The sequence below is a fragment of the Notamacropus eugenii genome, chromosome 6 (assembly GCF_028372415.1).
Source record: "Notamacropus eugenii isolate mMacEug1 chromosome 6, mMacEug1.pri_v2, whole genome shotgun sequence".
NCBI lineage: Eukaryota > Metazoa > Chordata > Mammalia > Diprotodontia > Macropodidae > Notamacropus > Notamacropus eugenii.
In genome coordinates, this window is record NC_092877.1 from 302,347,226 (window position 1) to 302,361,092 (window position 13,867).

At 40.8% G+C, this 13,867-nt stretch overlaps 1 protein-coding gene across 11 annotated transcripts in view; it reads left to right on the forward strand.

Annotated features, from left to right (window-relative positions):
* Positions 1-13,867, forward strand: part of PARD3B (par-3 family cell polarity regulator beta) — a 1,282,024-nt gene that overhangs the window by 1,249,558 nt on the left and 18,599 nt on the right. The gene's annotated exons all lie outside the window — the stretch shown is intronic.

The following is a 13,867-nucleotide window of genomic DNA, read 5'->3' on the forward strand; positions in this document are numbered from 1 at the left end:
GTTTAGTAAAATGCTTACTGACTGATCAATTGATCAACCAGTTTGAGAGAATGCTAATGTTATCAAAGGCAAGCAACATAGCCAGCTTTACCAGCAGAGGGCTTTTACCATAGGTAACTACCATATACGCTGGAGGTAGGAAAGTCCCTGAGCTTAAGTCTCAGCTATACAGCTCCATCCCACTTTGCTCTGGAGACTTTCACAGTCTATGATGCCTCCCCATGTCCTTTATACTCTGATTCAAAATCCCACCTTTTCTGCAAGGCTTAGCTTAAGAACCAGTACTCCCTTCACCAAACACAACAGTAATTCTTAGCAATCTCTCCATCTTTTGAGTTCCTTATGGCCTGTTTGGCACTTAGCACAGGCATTGGGCCAATTGTACTCTTGCCTCTGCAACTACATGGCAAACTCCTTGGGGCTGAGAAGGACAGTGTTTTTTGCTTCTTTGTGTAAATTGTTAACAGCAATGATGAAAATAAGACTACACTTACAAAAATATGTTTGTTCCTTATTGTCACCAACCATGAGAACAATCTGTATTTTTTTTTTTTGGATCAAGGTAGAGGGGACTGCTTCCAACCAAACAGGTGCATATAGGCAAGAGTTCATTAACTAGGTTATTTTTTTTCCTTTAAAGCAAGCATTTGCTTCTCCAAAGCTATTCTGATGGATCGATGGATAGATTGCTTGAGAGTCCTCTAAATGCTCACAGCTTTCTTGCCCTTCCAGTTCTGTCCCAGGTCACTCCCTAGCTCCCTTCCCAGTTTCTCCTTTCCTTAGCTGGAATGGGAAAGAAATCACCACAGGAGAAAGAGACAGTGTGTCCTCTCCACCTCCCTCCTAACATTCATCCACAGGGCAGAAGCAGGAAAAAGAGAGTGATGCAGCTGTATCCTTATGCTCCAGGATGTGAAACCCACGTGACTATCTAGATGACACAAGAGAAATGCCCAGAAAGCCTCCTTTTTCAGATGAGATTCAGAAAAGTTATATGCCAAAATGAAGTCATTTTTTTTGTTTCTTCCAGATATCACTCACTATGTAAGAAAGCATGCTGGTAGATGTGATTGTCAATTCCCATTGGGCTGGTTGGGGCACTTTTAGTTTTCTTTAAGGTTAAAAAAAATTAAAAAGATACAACACAGTGCTTGCTGACAATCTGTTTGTAAAAACCTCTACAACTTCTAGGTGATTCCCCACCCCACCCCCAATTTCTAGACTTGCCTGTAGATTAGCAGAATTTCAGTTCTTAAACTTTATATAGAAACCTTAATCTAATTAACTAAGTAGAAAATTCCTCATTGCTATTTTGAGAAATGGTAAGTACATTTTAAATAAAGAAAACGATTAAATAGTTAGTTCATACCTTATCAAACTGCTTAATAACCTGATAATGGTTAATTATATAGAGTACTCGTAAAAAGCATCTAGTAGAAAGGTAAATCAGAGGGAAGGGGAAAAGGGAAGAGAAAGGAGACAGGAAGACAGAGAAGTGTTTTTACTATAGGTAGGGTGTTACCTTGTTAAGTGCCAGGACCGAACTGTTTTCCTATCTATGGAGGTGTCTGACTAGTAGTTTCTAATACACATTGTTAAGATCTGGATCAGAATCCACTTTAATTGGAGCGTATGCAGCCTCAGCATGACAATACTACAATTCTTTTAATCTTTTTAGAAATTTTCTTCTCAGTCAAGATGGGTTCCCATATTTTATCTCATTTTCACAACATTCTTATGTGTGCTTTGAAAAAAAGTGGTCAGTGTTATTTTACAGATTGGGAAACTGAGGCACAAAGAAGCTATAAAGTGGTTTAGCCATTCATATTCTCAGTGGCCTACCTTGAAGGGGAAATCAAGCACTTAGGCAATTTTGGAGCCCAGGGCAGTAATAAGTTTCTAGTCACCATCAGAGAAGTCATCCCTCCAATCAACTCATTATTAAGATTTATTACTGGAGTGATTTGCCATTTCCTTCTCCAGCTCATCTTACAGATGAGGAAACTGAGGCAAACAGTGTTAAATGATTTGCCAAGAGTCACACAGCTAGTAAGTGTCTGAGCTAGAATTTGAATGTATGCCTTCCTGACTGCAAGCCCAGAGCTGTATCCATTTCATAGCCGCCTACACATGCCTATACACCAATGTGTATAATCACACATAGATGCTTGAATCTGTATACACATATGCACATATATATGTATACACATAGATGCTTGTATCTGTATACACATATGCACATATATGTGTATCTGTACATGCATGCACATGTATATAAGTAAATACTTATGTGCACATTATAAATATGTAGTGTGTGTTGTGTCCATATACATGTGTGTAGGTGTACATGTATGTATATTATTTGTAGCTAGGTAGTATAATAAAGTAAAGAGCTTGGAGCCAAGAAAACCGAAGTCCAAATCATGCCTCAGATACTTGCTAGCTCTGTGATCCTAGACAAGTCACTTAACTACTCTCAGACTCAATTTTCTCATCTGTAAAATAGGGATAATAACAGGGCTTGCCTTACAGGGTTGTGGTGAGGATGAAATGAGATAATATATGTAAAACACTGTGCAAACTCTACATTAATATATAATTGTTAGCTGCTGTTATATGATGTAGACAAGAAAATCAGAGACTTATAAAATTTAGAGCTATAAAGTACCCCAGAAATCATCTGCCTACTCCCCTCACCCCTTATTTTATACATAAGGCAATGACTTGCCCAGGGGCATCTCATAGGCTGAAAACTCCTTGAAAGCAAGAAAAGTCATTTTCTTTTCATTTAATGCATTCCTGTGCCTAACAGTGATCCACCAGGGGTGGGGAACCTGTAGCCCAGAGGCTCTATCACCCCGTGATAGACACATAGTAGGCACCCAATTGTTGAATTGCACTTAACTGAACAAAATACAAAGTAATGGAGTTGGGGTTCAAACCCAGTTCTCTGCCTCCAAAGCCAGGCCTCTCTGATGATCTCCTAAGGAGATTTCCAACCTTTCTACTTGGATAGAATCCCCAGCAGCCTAGCCCAGTGTCTACCATTCAGCAGCATGGACACTGGTAGGGCAACATACCTTAAAGTCTCATAGAATGATTGATAGACCGGAACTACAAGTAAGAGAGAAATTAGGCCTTTCTAAAATTCTTTCGATTTCCTCAGAGAGAGTTTCCTAATGTATCATTTCTAAGATGGATTCATGGGCTCCAAAGTTTGGGTTGATTTTGGATTCTATCACTGACTGGCTCCAAAGTCTTGAACAAACTGCTTGAAATATTACAGAAAGTCTGATTTACTCCTTGTAAATAATGTACAATTAGATCATCCTATGAATACTGCCCTAGCCTAAGAGGAATGATATAAAGGTAAATGTAATCCAGTGAAAAAATATTATCATAAAATCCTTATGAGATCCATGGTCTTACCATGGGAAATGTTCCTATTAGGGACTATATCTTTCTCCAGTTCCTAAAAGCATTTGACACGTTGGCAAATGGTAAATAACTGTTATATTTGAAAATGGATCTTTAGTGTTAAATCACTTCAGCATTTACTTTTAATTAATGCCTTTATATTAGACTACACATACTTGTCAACATTAGCTTCTCCGTTATAAGGTTTGTATTAAATTATTAAAACCATGGCTTCCTGACTAGCTTGAAACTCCCCTGGTTGTTGTGTTTTGTGTGGACAGCACAGTATGAAAAGGAAACAAATATACTTAATATCAGTCCGTTTCATACCAGGACCAAATCCCACTGAAATCAAAGCAGAAACAGGAGTAGACTGCAAGGATAAATTTACAGTTTTCTTTGAATCGTTCAAGAAACAAATCAATAAATCAATGAGTTAGAGAACAAATGTAGGATAGAATAACATCTAAAGAAGTGCCTGATAAAAGCTTTCACACACACACAAAAAAAAGTAACTGCTGGTCTCTGGACCTGAGCACTAGTTCCCTTAAAAAAAAGAAAAAGAAAGTGGGCAGCAGTGGAGAGAGACTTGAAAGACACATGACTGTGAGTAGCTGTATTAGGTATTTGACTGTTTTGAAATTCTACAAAGTTGGGGCTGGGGAAAATCTGCAGTTACAATCAGTTCTCTCTACAATCCTTTCTTTGCTTGAGTGTGATTTCCCCATGCAACAAAGCCCAGGATGGGACCATGACAGGCAGAGTAGACAGTAAAGTCACATCACACCAAAGGGAAGGATGACAAAGGATATTTTAATTTCAATAAAAGATGATTTGAAAATAAAAGGTTTGTAATGGCGTTAATAGCCCGTTTTTTACTAGCCATGTAATGATTAGCTAGAGCATTAAGAGACCAAGGCGGAATGGTGAGAAACTCTGCAGAAGTCATTATTACCTAAGACTCCTTTAATAACTTTTATTATTTGTGAAAACCGTAGCAACAATACAGTTCAGTAACCTTTGTGCTTTAAACCCATTTCGTCTAAAAAATGAAAGCTGAATAGAATTTGATATTATGTAGAATCTTTCAATGCTGATGATATCGCACAAGTGCTTGGCAGAATAATGAGTTAGATACTGATAGCTGGGAAAGCTGAATTAGGCAAATGGCACCACCATTGTGCGGACCAGCTCAGCCTCAGCTTGCAGCTTTGGAACTTACTTAAGGGAGAAAGAATATGAAGACTGAGCCTAATTCTCTTCAGTGCTTTTGTTAAAAGAATCACAAGGGTCCTAGAGCCTATCTCAAAATTAACAGAGAGAAGCAAAGAGAGCTTCCATGTATTTATTTTAATGGACCCAACTATGGTTTAGTTAGTGTGTGGGTATTCATTTCTACCACTATAGCGCCGTATAATTTATCCGTGTCATACTTTACCTTAATCTCCCCCAAATTCATCTTTTAGCTCTCTCTCTAAGAGCAAACACAGTCTAGGCCAGGGCCATACTTGCAGCCATTACTGATTAGTTGCCCTGGTAGAATTTATGGTCTACTGACATAGCCTCGAGCCCCCAGGTCCATCTCCATGTCATAATGAGGCATTAGAATAAGATTGGTTAGGAAGTTTCATTTTATTTTTTTAAATTTCTTATAAAGCTTGAGATTTGGCACTATATGCTGGAGTGCTATTTGGGGGAATAGATATACTTGGAACATACTTGATATTTCAATGTTTTAAGAACTTATTTTTGAAGTTTTAGGAATTTAATTCAGTGATTATTAATTAATTAGTAATAATACTAATGATAATAGCTAACATTTACATAGTGTGCCAGGCACTGTGCTAAGTGCTTTACAAATATAATCTCATTTGATCCTCACAATATCCCTGGGAGGTAAGTTCTATTATTATCCCCATTTTAGAGGAGGAAACTGAGGCAAAGTGACTTGTCCAGGGTCACACAGCTAGTAAGTATCTAGAGCCATATTAGAACTCAGTCTTCCTGACTCCCAATCCAGAACTCTCTGCACTTTGGTACCACCCAGCTGCCCTTTGAAGTGAGGGGCCTTTTTTTCTCTTTGTAAACCTAACACCTAGCATATAATTGATGACTGGTAAATGTTTTTTAAGTGAATATTTATTGAAGAAGTTGCTTTCTGTTTTTGTTAAAGAATTTGTTAAATACACTCCCAAACAGAGGGACACTGAGACCAGACACAGTTAGAAGTAAGAGATGTATTCTGTTAGGAGTTACTAGTACTAGAAAACCTTCCAATCGCTCTACCTCACCTTCACTTCTGATTTTTCTGATACTGCCTTTTGACTTTCAGCTTGCTAAATACTTTCTGGACTGAGAGACACCCAACCCTAGTACTCCAAAGTCATTCCTCTCATTCTCCCTGCACTGCCCCATTTAAACTCTGGGAAGCCCAGTTCCATGTTCAAAACTTTAAAAACACATCCTAGTCTTTTAACCTTGTGAAATATAGATAGATTTAGACCAGAAAATTTAGGAGCAAATTGTACCCAGGCCCTTACTAATTCTTATTTTCATCCACAAACAAATTTCTAAGACTAATCCAGTTGCCCAAGATTAACTTTGAGAGCTTGTGAGTTTACTTGAAAATATAAATGATCACATGGAACTAAATTCATCTGTGTTTGGAAATAGTGACTGGATTTCATTTGAGGACAATGCAGTTGTGCCTGAAATTGCTTCAAAGTCTGAGGCAGCTGGCCAGATGTTTGTACAGTTAAATTGTACTCAAGCCTTTCATACAACATGTTCCAAGAGAGTTGCTATATTCTTTTGTAAAACTGGCCCATAATAACTTTCCAATAAAACAGGAAGTAATTGATTTTTCTGCTGATGAAACTTGATTCTCCCCTATTTTCAATGCTGCTCAAGGATGTTCTAACATGTTTCTGTCCTCCCATCTCTCCATCGTAGTGTGACATCTAATGATTGATCATTCCCCCCATCCATATGCTCTCTGCATAGGTACCTATGCACATATCAACACAAATCCACTTTATGGTACCATGCTATAATAACATCTCTTTAAATAGATATTCTTTTATATTCTTAGTTACAAAGGAAGGTAGGGGAGAAAGAAGATATGTATTTGGTAATATAAAACAAAAGATATCAATAAAAACTCAAAAAAGTAGAAAGATATAATTTCTAGATTTTTTGAGGCCAGAGTAGAAAGGGTTGGGGTAGGGACATGAGGCATGGCAAGAGCATACAATTAGGGAGGCATCCTCATTAAAGCATTTGACAATATGGCTGAAAACATCATGCTAAAAAGCATGGGAACAAGCTCACAGCCCTGTTTCCTTCCATTGGTGACTGAGAAGGCAAGCATTGTCCACTATCTAAAACCCAGGCAAACATGCCATCATGAAATTGACATACAATACTGATGAACTTCTTCGGGCAACCAAATTTTGACATAATTTTCCATAATCCCTCATGACTAACAGTCAAAGGCCTTGGTCAGATCTACAGATGTTGTGTACAAGCCTCTTTTCTGCTCCTGGCGTTTCTTCTGGACTTGTCAGGCAGCAAACACCATATCAATTGTTCCTCAGCCCTTTCTGAAGCCATGCTAGCTCTCAGGCATATGACCATCTTCCAGGTGAAGGATTAGCCTACTAATGAGGACTCTAGCAAGAATCTTGCCAGTAATAACTAAGAGAGAGACCCCCTGTGATTGTCGCAGGACAATCTAGTCCCTTTACCTTTATAGAGATGGACAATGGGGGCATCCTTGAACTCCTGGGGGATAACCTCCTCTTGCCATACAGTTCGTGGGAAAGAAGATCTGGAGGTTTTAATGGATTATCAATAGTCTGACCTAGTAGCCCCCAATGCTGAAGTGAGCTTAGACTTAATTAAGCAGGTTTAGGGCAGCTAGGTGGCAGAGTGGATAGAGCATTGGATTTGGAATCAGGAAGGCTCATCTTCCTGAGTTCAAATTTGGCCTCTGACACTTATGAGCTGTTTGATACTGAGCAAGTCACTTAACTCTGTTTGCCTCAGTTTCCTCATCTGTAAAATGAGCTTGGAGGAAGCTCAAACCACTACAATATCTTTGCCAAGAAAACCCCCAAATGGGGTCACAAAGGGTTGGATATGACTGAAATGTCTGAAGACAGATTTAATATTCAGAATGAAAGAGGTAATACTCTTGCTGTGCTCTGCCTTGTGCTACTTCAGCCCACCTATAGTGCTGTGTTGTGTTCTAAACACCGCATTTTTGGAGGGAGAAGTCACTGATAGAAGCACAATGGTATAAAGCAATCCTGGGATTTAGAGCTGGAGGATCTGAGTTCCAAAATCCCAATTCTGCTGCTTCTAACCTGTGTGACCTTGAGCAAGTCACGTAGCATTTTCCTTACCTGTAAAAATGAAGGAGTTGGACCAAATGGCCTGTTTAGTCCTTTCTAACTCTGAATGATGACCCTGGGATTCTAAGCTGGAGAATATCAAGAGACATGTCATGAAAGCCCCCAAAGACTATGTACTGGGAAGAGAGCCTGAAGAGGCTAGGGATGTTTAACCTGGAAAGAACATAATGATAGATGTTCTTGAGTATTTAAAAGGGCTGTCCTATGAAAGACTGATTAGATTTATTCTAATTAACCTAAAAAAAAAAGAGGCCAGAACTTGGAATGATGGGTAAAAGTTGAAAGGAGATAGATCTCAACTTGATGCAAAGAAACACGTCTAACAATTAGTCTTCTAAAATGCAATGGAATGCCTTGGAAGGTAATTGGTTTCCTCTTCCTTGAGGCCCTCAGTAGACGTCTCGATGCCCATTTATTGAGAGTGTTATGGAAGAAATTCCTGTCTAGGTGCAGACAACAAGGTCCCCTAGATTCCTTTTATTCTTAAGATTCTGAGTGGTTCCCCTTCCCCCCATTTTGTTTTTCTGCTGCCCCAAGTCCCAAGGGTAGAGGGGTTGGAAAACGAGAAGGGAATTAAAACGTATAGAATTTAGCTGTCGGGACCTATAAAGATCATGTCATATAACTGTTTTCTGTTAAAGATGAGTAAGCTGAGACCCGGAGAATTTAAATAGTTTTCCCAAAGTCATACATTTGCACTTCCCATGTTTCTTCATGGAGTCAAATTGCTAACCCTCCTCAAGCCCACTCACCAATTTCTGCTACTTATTGTGGCATATTTTTAAAGCTCATTTCTCCATCTTAGTGGAATGTCTAATTATCATTCTCCCTCCCCTCCACTACTACCTATTCTCTCATTCTCACTTGCACTCCAAGCCTTTTCCTCTTTAATTTAGTAAACATTTATTAATTACTTACCGTATGCAAAGTGCTGGAGGAGACTTAAAGAAAACACAGCCTTTGCCTTTGAGTTCAATCTGGAGGAGTGAAATAATATATGCATAAATAACTATAATGCAAAATAGAACCTGATAGGTGTGCATAAAAGAGGTGTGAACCCAACTACCAAGAGAAGAGACCCTCTCTGTGTAGATACACCATTCTGTCTCATTTTGCCAAATGTTCCTTTTGCAGGTCCACATAGGGTTGTTCCCCACACACCTGCCAAACCTCGTGATCTCCTCCTACTCCAACCCCTCCCTGGAGAAATCTCCATTGGTTGAAGTAGCATCGATAAGTGGTCCTTTTCCCAGCTCAACCTAATTTTGCTTCGGCCCTGGATCTTGGCCACCAGGATGGCTCAGGCTTGTTATAAGTCACTTCCTTCACCTCATCTCTCTCTCTTCTAGTCTGTCTGACATGCCCCCAGCCAAGTGGAATTTTCTAGCACAAATTCAATTGTGTCTCCCCTCTTCTCATGTCTCATAAATAGACTCCAACTGTTTAACAAATAGTTACCCCTCCTTAGCCAGCTTTCCGGCCCTCCATACTCCATGTATTTTTCCAGACTTTTGTTCCATGTACTATTCTATGCTCCTGTCAAATTGGACTTGAAAAAGGCATTTTTCTCTGCCCAGGTCTTTTGTATTCTTATATTAATGTCATAATAAAATATGACACGGTGTTCATTAAAGTGAAAAACCTCCCATTCATACACAGACATTATTACCTCAGGGTATTGTGTAAAGTGAGCCATCACTCTTCCATGGCCAGGACCAGTAAAGTTGATTTCTTCAATGAAACACTTTTGTTTTTATATTTACATTTCAAAAGTGTTTCCAAAATTTCCCCCAAAATGTCTGTACAACTTGAGAGTAGTTGATGCTACTTAATGCCAGCCCTTTGTGCTTAGACATGTGAATGGAAATCTCAGCTTGACTGCTTGTGTCTGTGTTCAGTTTTCCACTTTTAGTTCTTTAGTTTCTTCTTCTCTTTCTTGCCTAAAATATGGTTCGGAAGCCAAGATGGCGGAGTAGAAAGACGCACATACACATAGCTCCGAACCCACAACCCACAGAACGCTAGAGGGGACCAACTCACGGCGAATTCTGAACCCAGAAGCCACGGAACATTGGAGCGAGGGAGATTTCTGTTCCAGAGAGACCTGCAAACCTCTCGCAGGGGGTCCTTCGTGCTACGGACTGGGCGCTGGGACTGGGAGCTGAGTGCAGCCCTGCCGCGGCCGCAGCACCGAGAGGAAAAGATCCGAGCGGGCTTCAGGGACGAGATCTCCAGCTGCCACACGGGTCCCTCCACCCACAGAGGGACCTGCAAACCTCTCGCAAAAGGTCTGTTGTGCTGCAGATGCGGAGCCCAGCCCAGACCTGCTGCGGCCACGCCGCGACACCGAGAGAAACAGATCCGAGCAGGCTTCAGGGACGGGATCTCCAGCAGCTGCACAAGTCTCTCCACCCACAGGTGACGGGGATCGGTGAGAGAGTCTCTTTGGTGGGTCGAGAGGGGAGTGGGGTGCCCCCATAACTCAGGCCCCCCCTGGGAGGTAGAAGCTGAGAGGCGGCTGCAGACTGGGGCTCCCCAAGGGGGCAGGAGCCTGGATCCATTGTGGAAGGTCTGTGCATAAACCCCCTGAGGGAACTGAGCCTGAGAGGCGGCCCTGCCCTGACCTCAGCACCTGAACTTAATCTCACACTGAATAGCAGCCCTGCCCCCGCCAAAAGCCCTGAGGCTGGAAGCAGCATTTGAATCTCAGACCCCACACACTGGCTGGGAGGATCAGGAGGCAAGGTGGGTGTGAGGAGAATATTCAGAGGTCAAGTCACTGGCTGGGAAAATGCCCAGAAAAGGGAAAAGAAATAAGACTATAGAAGGTTACTTTCTTGGTGAACAGGCATTTCCTCCCTTCCTTTCTGATGAGGAAGAACAATGCTTACCATCAGGCAAAGACACAGAAATCAAGGCTTCTGTGTCCCAGCCCACCCAATGGGCTCAGGCCATGGAAGAGCTCAAAAAGAATTTTGAAAATCAAGTTAGAGAGGTAGAGGAAAAGCTGGGAAGAGAAATGAGAGACATGAAGTCAAAGCATGAACAGCAGATCAGCTCCCTGCTAAAGGAGACCCAAAAAAATGTTGAAGAAATTAACACCTTGAAAACTAGCCTAACTCAATTGGCAAAAGAGGTTCAAAAAGCCAATGAGGAGAAGAATGCTTTCAAAAGCAGAATTAGCCAAATGGAAAAGGAGATTCAAAAGCTCACTGAAGAAAATAGTTCTTTCAAAATTAGAATGGCACAGATGGAGGCTAAGGACTTTATGAGAAAGCAAGAAATCACAGAACAAAGCCAGAAGAATGGAAAAATGGAAGATAATGTGAAATATCTCATTGGAAAAACAACTGACCTGGAAAATAGATCCAGGAGAGACAATTTAAAAATTATGGGCCTACCTGAAAGCCATGATCAAAAGAAGAGCCTAGACATCATCTTTCATGAAATTATCAAGGAAAACTGCCCTGAGATTCTAGAACCAGAGGGCAAAAGGAATTATTCAAGGAATCCACAGAACACCGCCTGAAAGAGATCCAAAAAGAGAAACTCCTAGGAACATTGTGGCCAAATTCCAGAGTTCCCAGGTCAAGGAGAAAATATTGCAAGCAGCTAGAAAGAAACAATTCAAGGATTGTGGAAATACAATCAGGATAACACAAGATCTAGCAGCCTCTACATTAAGGGATCGAAGGGCATGGAATAGGATATTCCAGAAGTCAAAGGAACTAGGACTAAAACCAAGAATCACCTACCCAGCAAAACTGAGTATAATACTTCAGGGGAAAAATTGGTCTTTCAATGAAATAGAGGATTTTCAAGCATTCTTGATGAAAAGACCAGAGCTGAAAAGAAAAATTTGACTCTCTAAAATATGGTTCGATGGAAAGCTCAATGACTCTAGAATCAGAAGACCTGGGTTCTAATCGAGGTTGACCCTCATGACTACCTGAGTCACCTTAGTTAAGTTATATAAGCTCTCTGGATCTCAGTTTCTTTGTCTATAAAATGATAGGGTTTATCTCTAAGGCTCTAGGGATCTGCGAACCCAAAATCTGTGACCCTATGTGATACCTTTTCCCATTTCCAGGTTAATACTGATTTCAAGTTCCATCTCAAATTCTAGTTTCTTCATAAAGCCTTTTCTAATCTCCTAATCAGATATAATTCTTTCCTTTTCTAAAAAACCAACCATAATACTTTGGAGGAAGAAGGTAATATATGGAAAATGCTTTGCAATACTTAGAGTACTATGTAAATTTCAACTATTAAGTCAAGGTAAATCAACAAGCATTTATTAAGCACCTTCTATGTGCCAGGCAGTATTATTATCAGGTGGCACAGTGTAGACAGCCAGAAGTCAGGAAGACTCATCTTCCTGAGTTCAAATCTGGCATCAGACACATACTAGCTGCGTGACCCTGAGTAAGTCACTTACCTGTTTGCCTCAGTTTCCTCATCTGTAAAATGAGCCAGAGAAGGAAATGGCAAATCACTCCAGTATCTCTGCCAAGAAAACCTCTAATGAGGCCATGGAGAGTCAGGCATGACTGATAAGACTGAACCATGCCAAAGGAATTTACAGCTGGAGTTGGAAAACTCTGAGGCCATCTAGCCTAAACCCATTGTTTTACAGATGAGGAAGCTGAAGCCCAGGGAGGTGGTTTGCCCAGAAGAGGGATGTGACCCTAGTTTCTTTGACTCTAAAGACATTGGATCCCACAGTACTTAACTGCTTTTTATTAGATAAAAAAAAAAAAAAGAACTAGTTTCTGTGGCAGGAATCTTCCAGCCTTGTTATTAGAAGTAAATACTGCTCCTGCCACAATTTGCCATCCTGTTGTGGCATCTGCTTGGCAGAATTCTAGACCACATTGCTGCACCAGTCACATAAAAATATTCTGTGCCATGTCACACTTAAAATTATTCTACAAAATCAAGTTCTAAGTGTTTTGTGGTCTTTGTTTCATAACACGGGCCTACATACTTGCCCTACTCAGATTGCTCACCTTTCTGTCTTTGAATTTTTGATCCTAAGTATTTTGGTAGCAAGAATTGGTTGATAAATTCTTCCCATATCTTAATAAAGTATACACTTTGCTTTCTTCTGTACTTATAAGTAGCAATATTTAAGAGTCATACTTTGCTACTGATCTTTAGGATTGTAGTAGTGTAATACCAGTTGTAATAGTGTAATACCAAAATGCAGTTTTACCCTCCCAAAATCTGTAATTTTAGAAATTATTCAAGGGGATTAAGGGTTAAAGGTGGATACTTTATCTTTATCCATTTATCTAGAAAAAAATTTCAAGATCCAAAATTTTTCATCTGTCAAGGGGGACAAAGCGACTGCAGAGGAAAAGTGGTATGGGAGCAGGTTTGATCAATTAATTCCCCCACCCACCCACTAATTTGATTAAATTAATGGATATGAAGGAACATAATAGAGATATTGAGGTATTAAGGATTTTCCCCTTTCAGACTTTTTGCTTGGTTGCATTTACAGCTTGTAAAGAGGTGAAACTTTTAAGTGGCTCACACGTGGAGTTAGTAATCTATTTAGATTGTAAAGGTTGTAAAACTGGGAGTGGCCCAGTAGGATGTGCCCTAAAAACAACACCCTTCACATTTCTAGAGAAAAAGAGGAAAAACTCCTCTGGATATCTCTGGGGGGAGAGTCTGACCAGACTTTGGAGGTGTAGAATCCAGTGGGTGATGGACTTTGACGGATTCGGAGCCCAGGCTGGACCAGAGGGTCCACGAGAGGGATCTGTTCCGCGGGGGTAAGACCCCGGCGCACAGCGCAGCGCGGTCAGCGCGGCAGGGCGGAGGGGACCAGAGGAGCCCGAGAGTGGCGGGCGAGACCAGCGGAGCAGGAGATAAGCCAGGCCAAGCCGGTGAGAGCCGCTGAGTGCCAGACATCAGCGCAGCAGCCCTTGAAATCTTCAGCCTGAAGACGGACTTTGGTGGGTCACTACTTGAACTTCCAGGAACTGGGATGGCAGAGTGATCAGTAAGTGCTCTCTCCTCCCCCC